The 17,786-nt window shown below is 40.2% G+C and overlaps 1 protein-coding gene across 2 annotated transcripts in view; it reads left to right on the top strand.

Annotated features, from left to right (window-relative positions):
* INPP5A (inositol polyphosphate-5-phosphatase A) overlaps positions 1-17,786 on the top strand; it is a 210,240-nt gene that overhangs the window by 144,333 nt on the left and 48,121 nt on the right. The gene's annotated exons all lie outside the window — the stretch shown is intronic.

The following is a 17,786-nucleotide window of genomic DNA, read 5'->3' as shown; positions in this document are numbered from 1 at the left end:
ATAGTATGCTCGTGACTTCTATCACTTGTTGTATCTCACAGTGAATTTCATTGTTTTTTACTATAATTGTCAGGGAAAAATAAGAGAAATTTCCTATATTTCTGTGGTAGCATTCGTCTTGAAAAACACGAGAAGACATTTGTGTTAACCTTTGTGACAGTAACATCTGAGTTGGAAGAGTGACTGGAAAAATTGTATAAAGCCAAAGAAAATAGAGTAAGCCTTTTTCATCATGAGTTGAGATTACTTTGACTTCACTGCTAGAGCACATCTCCAGGTAGCATGGGGTCAGAAATAATATCCAGGTTGAACACCATGGATTTATCTCATGGTTTTCCCACTTTTAATTTTCGGAGATGCTGTGTCTTTTTTGTGTCCTTGGATTTAGGCATGTATCTTCTAAACCAGAAGCTTTTATTTTGTAAATCAAGCAGCAGTAGGTAAGTAAGTAGCCTGTGTGTCAAAGGCTGGATGCTTCTCATACAGGTGCAATACACTTCTATACATGATGGATTATCAGTCCCTCATCTGTTGGAAAATATGAGCTTGGCATTATAGCACAGTGTATGTAGCTAATAACTTCCTTCTCAGAATCCTTTACACATTGTAGTCATTTAACCAACAAACTTAAAGCATAATTGAACTGGATTTCCAGTCAGTGATTCAGACTGTTCAGCTTCAGATGGTAAGCATGTGATAAGATCTAAATCCTGTTCTCTCACACTGCTGTTACTGTAGTTGTCGTCCATGTTTATAGGCTGCTGGTTTTTGAAATGTCTGTTTCTTGATTCAGTAGTAGTGCAGTAATGTTACTGAGAATGTGTCTGTCTCAGAGAACACCTCTGTTGATCATGATCCAGCAGAATTCTTGAACACCCAATATTGACAAAGAGCACTACAAGGTTTTCCTAGCTTACTGCCTAGACTGAAGCTGCAGAGAACACTGTCTTTATTACTGATAGGATAAGACTGCTACATTTGTACTTGTGAGTTTCAAAGTAATCTGCTCCTAACAGATAGCACCAGTAACCACCAATGATGCACACTGAGTAAGTTGCACAACTGGTGCTAAGAGTACAGGTTTAGAACCCTGACACAGCACTTTTCATCTTACGAACACTGTGCCAATGTCAACTGAAGATAGACAAGCATACAAGCTTATATAAAAGGTGTAATTTGAAAATGAATCAAACTTACCCATCTTTCCTAGGTAAAGTTCATGCATGTATGTGTTTATAAACTGTTAGAATAAGACATATTTTCTGTTGCTTTATTTGATAAGTAGCATATGTGTAATTAAACATAACTTGACCCACATCACAGTGTGCTGAACCCCTGGACACTCTAAGATGCTGCAAGCAATAGATGTGTTATGGAAATGTAGACATACACAAAACACTAAGAATGAAATATGTTTTTAAAGGATTTCTCCCTTAAGCCACTGCGAGGGAGAATCTGAGAACTGTAGAGTCCTGGCATAGTGTGCTAAATCAGATGCTAAAAGTGTTACACTTACTAATTCACAATTAATAGACGATAAATCATTCATATATAATTTCATAATTTTTTTAATGGGAACCTTAATCTAAAGTTGTATTGATTTCCTTGCCAGGAAAATCTGCTTTAATGTTGTTGGGGTAATCCAAGAAAGATCAATAAAGCAGGTAAAGGCTTTTGGCAATTCTGAGATGCATGTACGCGTTAACAAGTGTGTTGTCCAGAGGGATAAACTGGCAAGAGGGAAAAAGGACATCAGTAGCATAAAGGGCATGGCAAATACAATTGTTTTACAGTTGATTTGAATTATAGTTTAAGCATAATTTGTAGCTTGGTGTAATGATGTTCAGAGAAGTACCTCCAGCTCAGCCTATTAAGACATTTCATTCTGAAGCAAGTTAGTGATAGGGTTCCATTTTAATCATGTTATCTACGGACAGTGTATGATTAAAAATAAAGGCAGTGTGAAAGGACCCAGAATCACAGAAGATTTTTTATCCAGTGGTCTCAGGCACTCATGTGCTGTGGCTGTGTGCCAGGCATTGGTAGTGCTGGAGTTTCTCCACCAGGTCTTGGTGAGCGGTGTGCCATGTTGGCTTTGGGCCACAACGTGGGAAACTGGTGGAATGTGTCCTGCCATGTGATGAGATCAGAATTGTGAGGAATCAGCTGACTCCATTGAATCTGATGGGATTCATCCCATACTGAAGAATTTTGCAGATGTTATAGTTGAACCTTTCTCAACAGTTTGCGAGAGGTCTTGGGAATCTGGCATGGCTCCCACTGACTGGAAACGAGTCAACATTGTCCCAGTTTACAAGAAGGGCACAAAAGAAGACCCTAGAAATTGCAGATCTGAGAAATAGAGATCTGTAAGTTTAACTTCAGTACCTGGAAAATTACGAAGATTTTCTTGTGAAAAGTGTGTGAAAGACACACAAAGTATAACACAAGCAGCAGGCCCAGCTGGCAAGGGTTCGTAAAAAGGAAGTCAACTTCCTGAGCAGGGGCAGCGGAAAGGGAGGCAGTCATCTGTTCTCCCTCATATCTGGTGACAAGATGCTTGGGAATGGCTCAGGGCCGTACACTGGACATTGGGAAAAATTACTTTGAAGGGTGGTCAGGCACTGGAATAGGCTTTCTAGCAAGATGACTTGTGCCCCATTCCTGTCGGTGCTCAGGAGACGTTTGGACAGTGTCCTTAATGATACATTTTAACATTGGGTAAGCCCCAGAGTGGTCTTTGACAGTTGGACTTTGATGCTGGGGGGAGTTCCCTTCCTATTGAAGCTATTCTATTCTGCTCCACTAAATAAGAGTTTTCCATTCCACTCTACTAAAATCTCCTGAGGCACACTTGGTGTCCTCCACTCCTCAGGCAGGCTAAAGCCTGTAGCTGCTGCTTCCATGATGATAAACATATGAGAGCATAAATATTACAAAATTTTAGTTGCAGTAGCTGTAGTAATGTGAAAAGCCTTAGTAGTTTTTCTTGTAGCTAAATCCTTGTCAAATCACTGCTCTGCATTGAATTTTTATAATCCTACACTTGCAAAATTGATCGAGTTTTAGTGTTGTGCTGACGTTTAAATTCAAATATACCCCTATTTAATTTTTTATACATGCTCGACGTTTTGGATGAGGTGGAGCATCCTCATTATTTGCCTGCTGCTTACAGGTGTTCTCCAGCACTTCTCTTACCAGTTGTGTTTACAACATGCACAAAATTACTATAAATGTTTATTTCTGACCGAATTCTAATATTGACCTATCTGCAGTGTCTCTAATGGGGATATTGTCGCAGTATTTCATATAAGCATTAATTTGTTATGTGTCTGTATGTAGGTGGTGGTTCCCCTGTAATCGTTCTGGAAATGGTGCTCCTGTAATATGGGTAGGTCACAGTAAGCTTCATGCTTATAGAAACGCATTGCAAATTTATGGTATTGTGTGTGACAAAGGTAGTTTTCCTATTGTTGGAAAATTGTCTGTTCTAATTAAAAGATTTGATGAGGCTTGATGGAAATCTGTAGCAGCACAAGGTGTGCTGGGGGCTGAAGTTGAGTAGTAGTCTAGAAATGTAGAAGTCATTATAAGTTGGTGTTCTGGCTCTTCAAAGAGTAATATGGTAACTGTTTGAAGATTCTGAAGTTAATCAAGATTGTTTGGCTATCAAATTAATAAAATTAGGATACTACAATCTCAAAAGCATAAGGATAAGAAGGGAACTTAAAGTTTGTGGAGAGAGAACTCAGGGATTTTATTACAGAGAACTGAAGAGAGTAGATTCCATTTGTTTGATAGGAGAAATAAAAAGAAATTAAGTTAGTATGAGAGAATGAAACATCTCACCAAAGGCAGTTAGTTCTCTTCCGTCACTCTCTGAGGCCAACCAGCAGCCCATCAGCTGCTGTGAGCACTGCAGGCAGCAATGCGTCCCACTGCAATGGGTGCCAGGCCACTCGAATCTCTGCTTTTAGCATTTTCGTGTATATACATATTTTTTGAATTGAAAGAGCTGATGAGCATCTAATATTTTCTGTCAGCTCTAGAAACACTAATCTTAGTGTGGAAGCAAAATTAGTCCCACGCATCTCTCCTTGTCTCTTAATTCACATGGATCTATTGAAGTGCAAGTGGGAAAGTCATGACCTCAGTGGTAAATCTGTGGGGCTGCCTTACACACTGGCAGCCCATGCAGGCTGTCATTTTCTGTCTTTAACATGCAGAGGTGCCCTTTACCCTTTGTGTGTTAGAGCAGGTGTTTATAAAGGAGGGAGCTCCATTCTTACTAGCCTGGCCACTTTGCTGGAACTGGGTGGTTTATGCAGAACATCAGAGAAAGGAGTTGTCTCCTTTTGGGGACATCAGCCAAGAGCATCACAGCACACAGCCTTGCTCAGGGCTGTTAGTAGAGACAGTAATTCCTTCTGCTTCGCATTATATGGTGAGGGGCTGCTTACCAGTGTTGCTTCATTTAAATCACCCTTCGAATGATAGATGGGTCTCCCCATAGCAAAAGTATTTTTGCTGTCAGCTGGCTGCAGGAACAGTCTATATTAATCTTTCAGAATTACTCTATTTCCATTTAAAACAAACAATAACAACAACAAAAAAGCAATTATGTTCTGAAATTCTGGCCTATTCATCTTTCTAATCCCGTTTGTCTGTTTCAGGACAGTACAATCAGGGTTAATAAACTGGTCTTGTTTTGATGGCTTGGAAATAAAAAGCTGTTTCTGGCTGAGACTGCTGATTCAAAAGTCTCTTGAAGTTCCTTGTACGTTACTTTGCAGAAAAGAATAATTGTGTACCCCCCAGTTCCAAGAGTTACAGTTGGGAATATGAAGCTCAGTACGCAAACGTAGGTCTTTCATCGTAAAATTCACTGGCTCACAGTAAACGTAACCTTCACTCATATCCAGACTGTGACAGTAGATCCCTTCTTGTGAAAGCAACAAATTAATGAAAGCTTGACGAAATATGACTAACCAAGACTATCCAAACTTCATTATGTCCTACTGAATCTTCAGAAAGCTGGGAAAGGTTTCTAATAGGGTGCTAGAAATCATTATTCTTATGAAAGGAATTGTTTCTTGCATTCTTTAATCAGTGTTCTTTGCTCCATAGTGGCTATCAGTTTGAACTGTAACAGAATTCCCTTCTTCCTTTAGTGAAGTGATTCTGAGCCTCCCTTGCAAAAAGAAAAATGGCATTGGTTTAACTTGTATTTCATGAAATAAATTATTCTTAGTAGCTTACGAAATTCATATTGTGTTTGTATTCCAGTTAGAAATCTTCCTAATATGCTGAATTCTTTTTATCTCCTTGGATAGGCCATTGCAGATTACTTTGTCTCATAAAGATTTTAACTTTCATTACAAGCTGAACTGATTCTAGAACACGGGGAAACAAAATTGTGTGGAAAGAAAATGTAATAAAGATTTATTAAATTAAAATGCATAAAACTCAGGGTCTAATAAGGACAGTTTTATTAATGAATGTAAATTGCAGCGACCCATCTGAGGCACCTGCTAAATGTTCATTATAAATTACTCTCATAGACATTGTGATGAGTTTCATATTGTAGCCAGACTTATAAAAGCATGCAGATTGCTTCCCCAAGGGACTGTATATTTACTTAACAGTGTAGTTAATTGCAATTATTTATTTTCCAGTGATCGCAAATGGCTTCTGCATTAAAGATGTATGTGGCTATTAGGAATTATTCAATTACCTCTCTTTTTCTCAGTAATCTAAGTCAAACCTGAGCTCAGATTCCCAGAGGTATGTCAGTAGTGTATTAACTCAGTATGTTCCTTAGCTTTCTGCTGGGGCCATAACACTGTCATCGTAAGTCCTCTCAGCAGAGCTAGCTTGAGCAATACTGATTACCCGTCTCTTCAGCTGATTTTTTGACTTTTCCTGTTCCGTACTGATGCTGCCACACTTACTGGCAAGATTCATAGGAGGTTAATTAAATCCATCTTCAAAACAACGAGGGGCCAATGAGCCATATCCTCATTGCAATAGTAAATTAAATGATGCAATTGTTTCTACTTCCATCATGGATAAGGGGAGTGATGAGTGAATGAATTGTTCTCTGGCTGCCTCCTCTGGGGCCCTAGAGGGTCTAGTAGCATGTGGTCGTAAACCTGCTTTTAATTTGTGGCTACAGGAAAAGATGACACTGTTATCAGCAGACAGAGGTCTTGCACAGCATCACAATGTGAAAGATGGCAGTGTTTAAAAACTAAAAGGAACTCTATTCCCAGTAGGGCTGAGCAGCTCCTCCTGTTTCACATGCAAATTAATACAAACATGGTTACAGAGCAGAACAGAAAAGATGATACGTTGATCAAATTTGGCACTGCTTGGGCCATAATTAAAATGTACACAAATTAAATACAATTATCTTGTGCTTTCTAATAGGGCTGAGCGTCATTAAACTAATTAATAATGCAGTCTATGAGCTCGGCTCCACTGCCGCGATTGTTCGCAGTGTATGTTTTATGCCTTGCGTGGCAGCAACTGGCAGCTGGGAGACTCAGCTGGCACCGGCTGGCAGCAAGTGACAGCAGTACCAGCAGCGCCCGTCTCCACGCAGCGCGGGACGGAGCTGGCTGCTGCCACACCTGCCATCCATCACCTAGCTGACAGTGATGGGGATGGATGGCGTTTCGGGTGCCTGAAACCCTTCTGTTTTTCACTGGTTGCTGGTTACTGCCTGGAGTGTACCTGCCAACCCATGGGGCCAATTTTGGAAAGTGGGAGTTTCTGAGGACTTGTTTCTGAATGGCTCAAGTTCATAGATTTGTCCTACATACTGAGAGGAAAACATCAGGAGAAAAAGGAAATTCCTGAAGAACATGGAACTTTGGCATAGCAGATACTTTTTAGCACAAGGAGTGATGCTCCTGGCATGGCAGCCACGTTCATCCTCAGGGAAACCTGACAACATCTCTCAGGCTGGCTCCTTCATGAGCCCGAAGCTTTATGCAAATTCACGTAGAAAAACTCTCTTAGCAGAATGTAAGACCAGGTATCCATTGCAAGTTTCCAAGGTTTAACAATACTCATCTGTCTAGTGTGGATGCTGTTTAATTTCTTCTTGATAACTTGCTGATTGAGAAATGGGTCCTGAGATTTATTTCCCAAAGATTTTAGCAATGCCCAGCGTATTGCATCTGTACATGTGAAGCAATTGGGTCAGAATACAGGAGGCACTGACTGCATGCTTACCTTTAGGTGTGTTGGTTGTTCTTTTCAGACAGGACAAGAGGCTTATCGCGTTGCAGGGACCGAATCTAGAAATACACACAGCTAACTATTAAAAATTTCCTGACTTGAAAATTGTTTCTATAAAAGTAGCTGTAATTTAAGTAATTAAATGGAGTGATAAATACTTAACTAAAGCCACCTACTATTTTTTTTCTCCTTATATTCAGTATAAAAACTCATCAACTCAATTGAGGATAAATGTCATCCGGGCAGAAGTCGTATTTTTCTCATATCTGAAAATTATGTAATTTCTGAAGAAACTTTGTGTACCTGGGAGAAATGCATTTGTTCTAAACTTTAGTTTAATACTGGTTGTTACTCAAATCCAAAGTGCTGATGTCTGTGGACAGATCAGCACTGAAAGGCACCCATTCATAGTTTTGGTTTTTTTTAAAAAAAGCTTGCACTCTACTTACTTTGTAGCATTACATAAGAAAGAACACATACACTAATTTTTGTTGTCATTGAGGGAAACCAGGAGGGAGACATCCTCAATCTCAAAATTACAGCCTGTAATATAGTAATATTTCACTTAAGTATCAAGAACAAAATTGAGATGAAAGAACAGGGTATCTGTCTGAAAATCAAGGAACAGAATCACCTCTGGCTCTGTATTGTACACAGGAACCTCTATTGGAATAAGGAGTTTTATTTTTGAGTTTGAATCTGAAATACAGTAGGAGCTGATGAAGGGAATACACAAAATTGTACAAAAGTATGTGTAGTTTTGTTAAAACATTTTAAATTTGTTTAACAGACTTATAACTGATAACAGTCATTTTCAAAAGTGGAAGAGAAGTACACTAATTCCTCAAGATTGATGTTCTGTGGTGGATAAGAGAAAGATTTTTGTTTCAATTTGCACACAGATTTAGTGCTGGGGATGGAGAGGAGCCACCATTGCTATAATAGGAGCAATGACACCTTCTTACCATTAAATAGAGATAAATGTAGTGATTATGGAGAATGCACAAACTGCAACGCTCCAGATGCTTAAAGGGCTTTTTGTACTTGGAGTCTGTAAAAGGTGTGCTGAACCTGGTGCCGGTGCATTGAGTCGGATGGCACATAACTCTGAGGGAGCCTTCCTGATGTGGGAGCCCCACAGCCCGTGCCCAGTCCCCCTCTAGTTGGGGCCTCTTTTAACAGAACATTTTAACAGACCTTTTAAACTTTTTAACAGAAGTTGAAAAAAAGTGTATTCATAAAGTGACATCCTGGTAAGAGCAGGCTCTGGGTTTGGCCTCCATTTGTAGCATTTGCTTTTGGGCTTGCTCAAACATCTGCACATCTTAACGGGCATGCAGTTACTCAGAGATGATGTTGTTCAGGCAAGTTGGCCCCAACTAATAGCACAAGCAGCAAAGTTTGATCTGGAGAGCACAGCAGCATTAGCAGGAATTGTGGATTGTGCCTGTGGAGGCCCACTGAGAGATGGGTGCTTTGGAGGTGGGTGCTCTTTGTATGTCTTTTCTGAATCCATAAACATGCCCTGTGTCATCAGTTGGTTCAGGTAACCAGTGTGTAGTAAATTGCTTTGTTTTAAACTTTGTCTCTGAGGCTCAGGAGATGAGATCAACTGCAATTTTAAATGCCCCTCTCACTCAAAGGCCATTTGCTTTGGCTACCTGCTAAAGAGGCGGAGGGGCAGAGGTGATCCTGAGGCCATCGCTGCTTCCCACAAGTCCTGCCGGAAGACTGAAGGACTGAAAGTATATCTTGCATGAGCTGCAGCCCTGATGTAGCATTACCTCCATCTTGGTAGCATACCGCAGAGGTTCTGCACATCCTGCACTAAGTAAAACTTCTGTTACATTTGCTGTCTAACCATGGAGATCGAGTCAGTTCCTTCCTCCACTGAGCCCCACAAATAAACAAGCTTTCTGGGTGGAGTGGACGGTGGGGTGGATGCAGTTAAAAGTTATGGGCAGTGACATTAACTCTTGTGAAAGTTCTATCATCTAATTATTTAAAATCTATTTATATATACATATATATATATTAGTTATTTAAAACCTAATTATTTTTTTTGCATTACTGCTTGAGTAAGAGCTCTGTTAGGATAGTATATAGAGCAACGAAAGGCTTTCACAAAGCTCAATAACATCATAATTTAATATGCAGAGCCCTTAAGGGGTTAAAATGAATTTTATGAAAAGAGATTATAGGATCTTTATCACATGTTGTTTATCTGATCAACAGTTAACAATTTAAGACAGCATTATTCTAGTAAAAAGAAGATTTGTTTCAGATACTGACATAAACATCCCCTCATAATAGTGGCTTTTCATTTACTGCATTGCAAAGTACCATAAGCTTAAAGGCACAACAGCTGCTTTGTGTGTCTCAATAATGCCTGTCCAGAGTGATGTCAGTCAATTTTTGACCTATACAGTCTGATGTTATTCTCAGCGCTCATATAATAGATTTTTTTTTCTTTAAATGAGTAAAGAGTTTGCCAATAAAATCCTCAAGAGCTATCATGTCCTTTATGGTGTCTCCCTCTGGAAGAACAAGGTAGCTTACCTGCACAGACATTTCGGGAAGGACGTTAAGATGTTTCTCCTGGGTTCTACAAGCTCTTGCTGTTTCTTTCTTTCTTTCTTTTTTTCTTTCTTTCTTTTTTTTTTTTTTTTTTTTTTTTGCATATCATTGGGTAGTTAGAGGATCACTTCTCTGTTGCTGACTTTCCAAATGCTTTTGTAATTTCCTGTTCCAGTGGAAAAATAGATATGAACACTTATACCAAAACTTGTAACGGAAGTTGAAAAAAGGTGCATTCTTGAAGTGGCATCCTGTAAGAGCAAGTTCTGAGTTCAGCCTTGTTTATAGCACTTTGGAGTCCCATGGAGTAGCACTCAGAAAGCAGATGAAGGGATCGTCCACCTTCTGTGCTTTTTGGAAATTACTCCTCCAATGTAGAAAAGGCCTGGCTGACCAGGGAGCACCCAGGGCCACAAGTGCAGAGACACCAAGGCTGCTGTGGGTGCGGAGTGGTGGCAGAGTGGAGCAGGCTGGTGCCGGGCAGTGGCACACAGCGGTGTGCCCAGCCTCTCTGCCTTCCTGCAGGAAAGGTGAGGAAGGCCCGGAGAAGCCGTCTCAGCCGTGGAAGTGCTGAAGGTTGGATGGGGCCCTGGGCAGTCTGATCTGATGGTAGGGGAGGTTGGAACAAGATGTTCATTAAGATTCCTTCCAAGCCAAACCTTTCTGTGATCCCATGAGATCTGTATCGTGGAGGAAAAACTTCTTCCTGAGTCTCTCCTAACGCAACAGAACTTTTCAGCATCTGTTATTCAGACATCCGTTGTGCACAAACCAAATCCTGTCCACGCAGTGAAGTTTAGGGATGCTAAGCTGTGGCCATTGGAAAGTTTTCATTGTCTGTCATTGAGGCCAGTGATGCTCAACACATTGACTACGGCATGATACCAGCATGTGGTCCTTAGATAAGCAGAAGTTTTTAGTTTACTGCCCAAATTCACAGAAAAGATTTCTCTTACAGAAAAGTCTAGTGTAGGTCACGGTACCATTGCTAATAGTAATGTTAAACTCCTGTCTTCTAGCAAGGTTTTGAGTGTCATTTATGCTGCCTTGCTTTCATAGAGACAGTAAAGAAATGTATATATTGGATCAATCTTGTGGAAATCACTTCTGTTTTTATATTGAAATTTCTGGATTACTTTCATTTGTAGCAATGAAAATTCTACATCTCTGAAAATTTAAACAGTTTACATTTTTGATGCATTTTCAGCTGAACGGAGTGTAACTCTAGCAGCATCATTAAGATTGCAGAAGTACAGACTGGGGTAGATTCAGACTTTCATGTGAACCATTTGTGCCTTCTTACTGTTCTGTATTTTTTGAGTACTGTAGTCCTGGTGGCACTGCCTTGAGCTCCCATTAGGGGCACGTCTCCTGATGTAGCTTCCACTGCTGTTCTGTGCCCTTCAGTGTGAGCCACACATCCACCACAGAAGATAGCATCACACAACTCGGTCATTACTAGCTCAAAGTCAAATACGTGCTAAATATTCAAGTGATGGCAATTGGCCTTAAGTAAGCCAAAGTTCCTATGTATACCAAACATTTAAATGAGAGATTGCTAAGGTGGGATGGAAATTTGTTTTTTCTCTCTGTTTATGGAATATTTTACGTTACCTGAAATGAATATGGATGGTGATTGCCAATCTGGTGGCTTTTATTGATTTGATTCAAGAGGCAGCTTCACTTCCATCTTTTGCACGCACTTACCTTAAAATATGTGCATTACGAAGACTGTGGTACAGCATCTTTGGAAAATCAATATCAGGACAAAGTTCTGTTGTGCAAATACTGACTGCACAGTAATTCTAGAAAACAATGACAAATAATAGAAGCTGGAATAGACAAAATTGTGCCTGCAATTCGGATGTAGTTAGGCTCCACAGAAGGCCCAAACAGTTACCTGGTGTTGCCTATTGCATATGCGTCAGCAAATCGTTTGAATTGACCCCACTTGCAGTCAGTGTTAAAAACCTGCAGCCATTGAAATAAAAGGCTGCTTTTACCAATTATTTCTATGCAGTTGACTATTTTGCTTGATTTTTTGCCAGTAACTGCTATCATTATCTTTGTTCCGGCTTCTGATAGTTTCCTTAGAACTAAAATAAAATTTGCATCGAAACCTGTAATTTTACAGTATTTAAACTGAGCAGCTCTGCTCCTAATTTATTGTGGTTTTGTAATGGTAATTTTAAAATCTGTTAATACTGGCAGCTGAATTTCCTGCACATTGATTATCTTTCCAAGAAGTTAAAGGATGTCTTTCAGGAAGTAAAACATGTTACAGTTAGTTCAAATCATACCTGCTGCCTAGTTGATCCTGTTCTGAAATCACACTGTTAGAGATAGTTCACTATTGCAGTGTACAACCAATACTATTTAACATACATCAAGAAAAAATCTTCTGAGTGCCGTCCAAAACCCTAATGTTTTGATTTTGTCACTTTGATACATATGAAGATAGCCCAAAAGTCTAGAGTAACGTGAGTATCTTCTACATAGATGTGAGAATTTTTTATTCAATGGTAGAGATTTATCACATGTCATTTACTTTCCTTTAGTTGGGAAATGCATTTCCTATGTCTTTTAGACTGGTATCACTGATTTACTGTGTTTAGCCAGGTTCCATATAGAAGGTAGAATAAAAAAACAATTTAAGAGTTCTATTGTATATGCTTATGGAAGTGGTGTTTCAGAAACAATGGATGTTTTCTGTATGTATTTTTGCTCAGCGTGCTTAAAGAAACAGTAGAAAGTGCTGAGCACATGAAGATAATGAAGCATGATCAGAATGGTGCATTAGTAAGTGAGGATGATTTTAGCAAGTAGAATCCTTAACCTACAGGCTGTAATGTTGACTTTGAATAAACTGGAGTACCAATGACTGCAGAACACTGTGAGAGGAATGGAATCATCCTTGTAGTTAAGGGTACAAGAAGAAAGGAGGGGAGCATTGAGTAAGGTTCTCATTAACTTGAAAGCTCATTAGCTAGACGTTAATTTCAGGCAAACTAATTGAAGAGGTGCTAGTGATCAAAGAATGGAAAGATATAATCCAGACAAATTATGCCTCACCAAGAAAGTTTGTAATGCAATTAATAAGTTAGGTGAAAATGATAATGAAGTGATCATATGGCAAAGCAAGTTTGTTGAAAACATTATTTGACTTTGTGTTTGGCTCTGTTTGCATGCATGGGAGCACTGAAGAGACAACAGTAGCAAGAACAGTACAGACGGACTTGCTGAAGGCAAATGGCTCCCCTGGCAATACTGTCTGTAGATTGATTTAATTAGGAAAAAACAACCCTACTTTTATTTGATTTCACTGGTGTTATGAATTCCATCAAGTATCTTCAATGCATCTATTTAAAAAGCATGATTAGTCATGAGATGAGAGGGAGGGACTCTGCCCTGAGCCAGGTCTGGATGCCAAGGAGGAATTATTTTTGAAGGTAGCATGAAGTTTGCTGTACAAACCTTAGGCTTGTATCACATTAACCAAAACTGCCCCAGTTGTTGGTTGGTTGGTTTCCCAGCAGTTTGCTGTTAGAAAATTGTTGTCTCCATGGACTTCTGTATTTGTAACAATGATCTTAATCCTGTCCTAGAGAACGTTTAGAAAGTGGTAGCAGAAAGTTTCAAATGAAAAATCATGTGTGAGAAATCAAGTGATTAACAAGAGGTTCCTTTCTTGGAATGACTGAGGAATTGATGGATACTCTGTGTCCTACAAAGAGCTGATGTCTTTGTGAAGATTTGTTTTGGTCAAAAAGATGCAGTTTGCTTCAGATCAGGAGGAATTGGTGCAGTGTAGTGCTCTGTGATGCGTGTAATTAGACAGGAGAAAGGCACAGTCACTTTTGGCTGGAGATTTGACTAATAATTTCTTCAAACTTGCTAAGCAGACTTGGATACTTTCTGTCTCAGACATCCTTCCCATGAAAATTATTTCTGCTGGTTTTGTGTTGCTGACTTAAGGTATCGTTTATTTCTTTATCATACGTATCTGGTTGATGCTAATAACAAGTTAAATCTGCACCTGACTCCAGACAGCTGATGGAGCATTTATTTCAGTTATCCACTATAGTTTTGCTGCAGACAATTAATAGGTAAAGTCTATGCAAATGTGCAGAGTTCAAGTGAGGGCTGTCCTGAGCAGGACTTAAGCTATGCACCCGCCTTTGTGCCAATTTTTTCAGTTTTTTTCTCCTGTAATGAATACATGTATTTTGTGCATTGGAGCATGGCACCGGCCCTTTTGGATGGCAGACTCTTCAAGAAAGAGGAAGAGAGTTTTAATCACAAAAGCAGAAACTTCAGTCAGAGAAGTGATTCTACACTTTGTTTCGTTTGTAAATGGTGTATATTGGCTTTTGTGAAACAGAACCCAGGTCCGATTCAGGACAGCGCTCCGTAGATTCTTTACGTGGGTCTTTTTGACTCTGAAATTGTGTGCATGAAAGGAGGAGATCGAACATAATTTGTCCAAAGAGGTATTCTCAGATTTTTTCCTATCAAGATTCTTTCAGCATATTCCTCTTTGTTGAGCTATAAGCAGCTTTTAAAATAATGGCATTAGCCTATATTTCAGGACTTCACTGGGTGTTCCCAGCTAAGATGATTAGTTACAAGAAACAAAAATACGTGCTTTGTAGCATTTTAATGAATATGGGAGACTTGTAAACTAAGATGAGATTTGAGCAATTTGTAGATTTCAAAATGAGCTGTAGAGTTCATTGAAAAGAGAAAAATGCATCATTGAAATTCATGGTGCCACTTTTTCTTTGCCGAGATTTATCATTGAAAGCCATATTGCCTTCCCTTTGCCTTTATTTGAAGCTCTTCAATACATTGTTTTTGAGGACCGTTTCTTTTACAAGCTTTTCTTTTCAGCTTGCTCAGGGTATCAGGTCCAACGAACATCTGTTTGTAGCTAAAATCAGCCAGGACCCGGACTGTATCCTGCCTCCCCACTCCCTTTTGTTCCCAAGGGCTATTGTTTCCGATTTCATGCTATCAGAGGGGCTGCATGTTTTCCTGTGTGAAGTTGTCAGAGAGATAAAAGCGCAGGAGCAGGGTCACATTTCGAGGGATGGGCATGAAAAATTGGTAAAATGTATCTTGAAGGCCACCCACAAGACTCGCATGAAGAAATTCAGAAATGGAGAGCAGAATTTTAATTTTAAAACTATGCTGATTGCAGAGTAGAAGAAATAGTGGTGAAATAAGCTTTGAACTGGTGGAGATCGCTTGGTTACATTTATGCCTAACTTAATTCTTGAGTTGACTCTTGACTCTTGGGTCTCCAACTCAGCTTTCCCAAACAGAAAATACCGCCATCTTCAATACAGTGCTTTCTTGTGTCTTTTCAGAATTGGAGTGAAATGCTAGAAGGTTGAAAGTAAGCGTTACACTATCAGTCATCATTATGAATGCACTGGGGAAAATGGAAGCATTACTGAAAGTGTCTACCTGCCCAAAATTATCAAGATGCTTCCAGGCCTTCAAAGGTTAAAATAAGGATGATAATGATGGATGGACAACTAGGAATAGTGAGCTTCATTAACTTAATGGAATATATTGTTGGGGAAGAAAGCGCAGTGCTGTGCTTGTGACTGTGGGTTACGGTGCTGTGACTGTGACTCGCCAGAACATGGAGGTGCTTCAGGCTCACGAATTCCAGAAGTTGCTCCCTAGTTGTAACTGTTGCTGATCTGATTCAGTCAGTGGCAGGAGTTGGGCAGTTAAGCGTGAGGCTGGTTTGGCGTTTAATCGAGCGTCTTTTCACAGTTGGCCGTTAACACATCGGTCAGAGTTCAGATGCATCTCCTGGAGAGTAGTGAGAAGCCCAGAGGTAGTTCTGATCAACCTGAACGTAGTATCAGTAAATGAGTGTCTTGCTGGTTCATGTGTCACATGGCTGTGATTGCTTTCATCTAGATATTGACTAGATATAAATAAAGGAAATGGTTTTAATAGTATTGTTCCAGGTCAGAGATTTAATAAAATGGCTGCTTTTATTTTAGGAACTCGTAATGATCATTTTGTTAAAGTGTGCAGCAAGAAAACAGATGAAATATGTAAGCTGTATTTTTTCCATCCCTTATCTATCATTTTTCCCAAATGATAGATAATGGATACCACCCAAGGCATTAGCTTACTGCCATAAGGCTTCCAATTTAGTGAATTACGTACAGTAGACAAGTCAGTGTTTTGCTGGAATTTTAGGGGAATTTATTTTTTTCCTGTAGCTTTTATCCAAGATGAAGTCAGATATTCTTCATAAATGCAGAAATGTTTTGCGGTTTCATGCAAGACGTGAAATGGATTTTTGTTGAATTTAGCAGCATTGGCTTTGGAAATTCAGGGGGAACAGTAGTACAGAGATTTTGTGTATTTCTGTATATTTCAGGGGGAAAAAGAGAACTAAGTATGTTTTAAAGGTGCAGTAATGGCTGAATTTATATCCTTTGGGTACTATTTTGGGAGATGAATGTGTTTATAAATAGAAAAAGAAGAAAGCAACAGGTTAAGAAAGCTCTGCCAAGTGTTTAACAGTTCTGCAGGTGGGCATAATGAAGAGAACTCTGCGTATATTTAGCCGTGAGGATCACTGATGGTTTCCCCTCGTGTTAGCTGCCGGCAGCTCAGGCTGGGCTCCTGGTTGCGCTGCAGGAGCCGCTGCTCGGCCAGGTTCTGTGTGTGTCCCGCTGCCGAGTGCCCTCCCTGGGGCTGCGTCCCACCTGCCAGGCTGCTGCTGGGTTAGCAAGAGCTGCCCTGAGAGCTGTGCAGCCCCAGCCCAGCCCAGCGAGCAGCCCAGCCTGGGCAGTGCGTGTCAGGAGTCACGCGGGCGCCATTTTAGTTTCAGGGGGAAGAGCGATTATACTCTCATTATTTGTCCGTGTGCTGACAAACGTACTGCTGTGTCACACGTTGCATCGAGGGTTTTGGAGAGGAGTTCCAGTGCTGGTTGTGAGCACTGCTGGTAACGTCCCTTTCTGGTCCAATGAGTGTGCGTGCTTTCCAAAGTCGTAGTATTCTGATACCAGCAGTCTTCACCGGTCTGATTTGGGATGGGTAATGATGAGAATGGACTTTGTCTCAAAAGGAAGAAGAGTAAAAATTAATAGTGCATCTTAACATCCAGCACAACATCTCCCTCTTTTTTCTGACTAAAGAGAGTGAGAAAGGCCTCTCCAGAGGAAATAAAGAAGAAGTTATTACAGCTCTCACTTTTTGTGGCGTATGAAAAAGCTTTCTGTATGTTAAACAGTCTTGTGGACATCTGGCATGATTGGTTTTAATCTGCTGACTAAAAAGTCAGGATTAAATCTTGCTTTACACCTCTTTGTATTGCAGTCAGTAAAGTGACAGAGCTGCACTGAAACAATGGCACTACTTATTCCACCCAATATGCCATGTGGTAGATCGCCCCTTTTTCAGCACCACTTCTCTGCAAAGACAATGCAGCATCTGGTGGGGTTTTCCTGTGTCCAAGATATTTTTTGTCAGTAATTTCACTCAGCCGGCCTGCTTAGCTCTCCCCTGGTGCTACTTTTTGAGATGGGGTTTGCCAAACTCAGTGGCAAGAGGTCAGGAGGCCAAAGTGATGAATTTTTATGTGCCTGTTCCTTGTGTTTCTGCTCAGTCATGATTCTTTGCGCGCTGTACTGCCTCTGAAAGGGAGCCACAGCCAGCAATTTGTCCTCATGGGCCACAGAGAATGGGGCGGCAGATGAGTTAAAGCAGCATGTATGACTCGGGACGGAGACGCACACAAATGTTGTCTTATGGCAGAACAGAACACTCCTGTCACCATTCAGAGCAAGAGGTGCTGGGGAGATTTGTGGCCTGTTGGCTTTCGATCAAATGACAAATGAATTTAACAGCACTTAGAGACACAGTGAAAAGAATAGCACTTCTCCAACCCGTGCACAGCTGTTAGCCTCAAAATTATGTCACATTAA

Source organism: Tympanuchus pallidicinctus, unplaced genomic scaffold (assembly GCF_026119805.1).
Source record: "Tympanuchus pallidicinctus isolate F22 unplaced genomic scaffold, pur_lepc_1.0 scaffold16, whole genome shotgun sequence".
Taxonomy (NCBI): Eukaryota; Metazoa; Chordata; class Aves; order Galliformes; family Phasianidae; genus Tympanuchus; species Tympanuchus pallidicinctus.
This window is presented reverse-complemented; position numbering and strand designations above follow the sequence as displayed.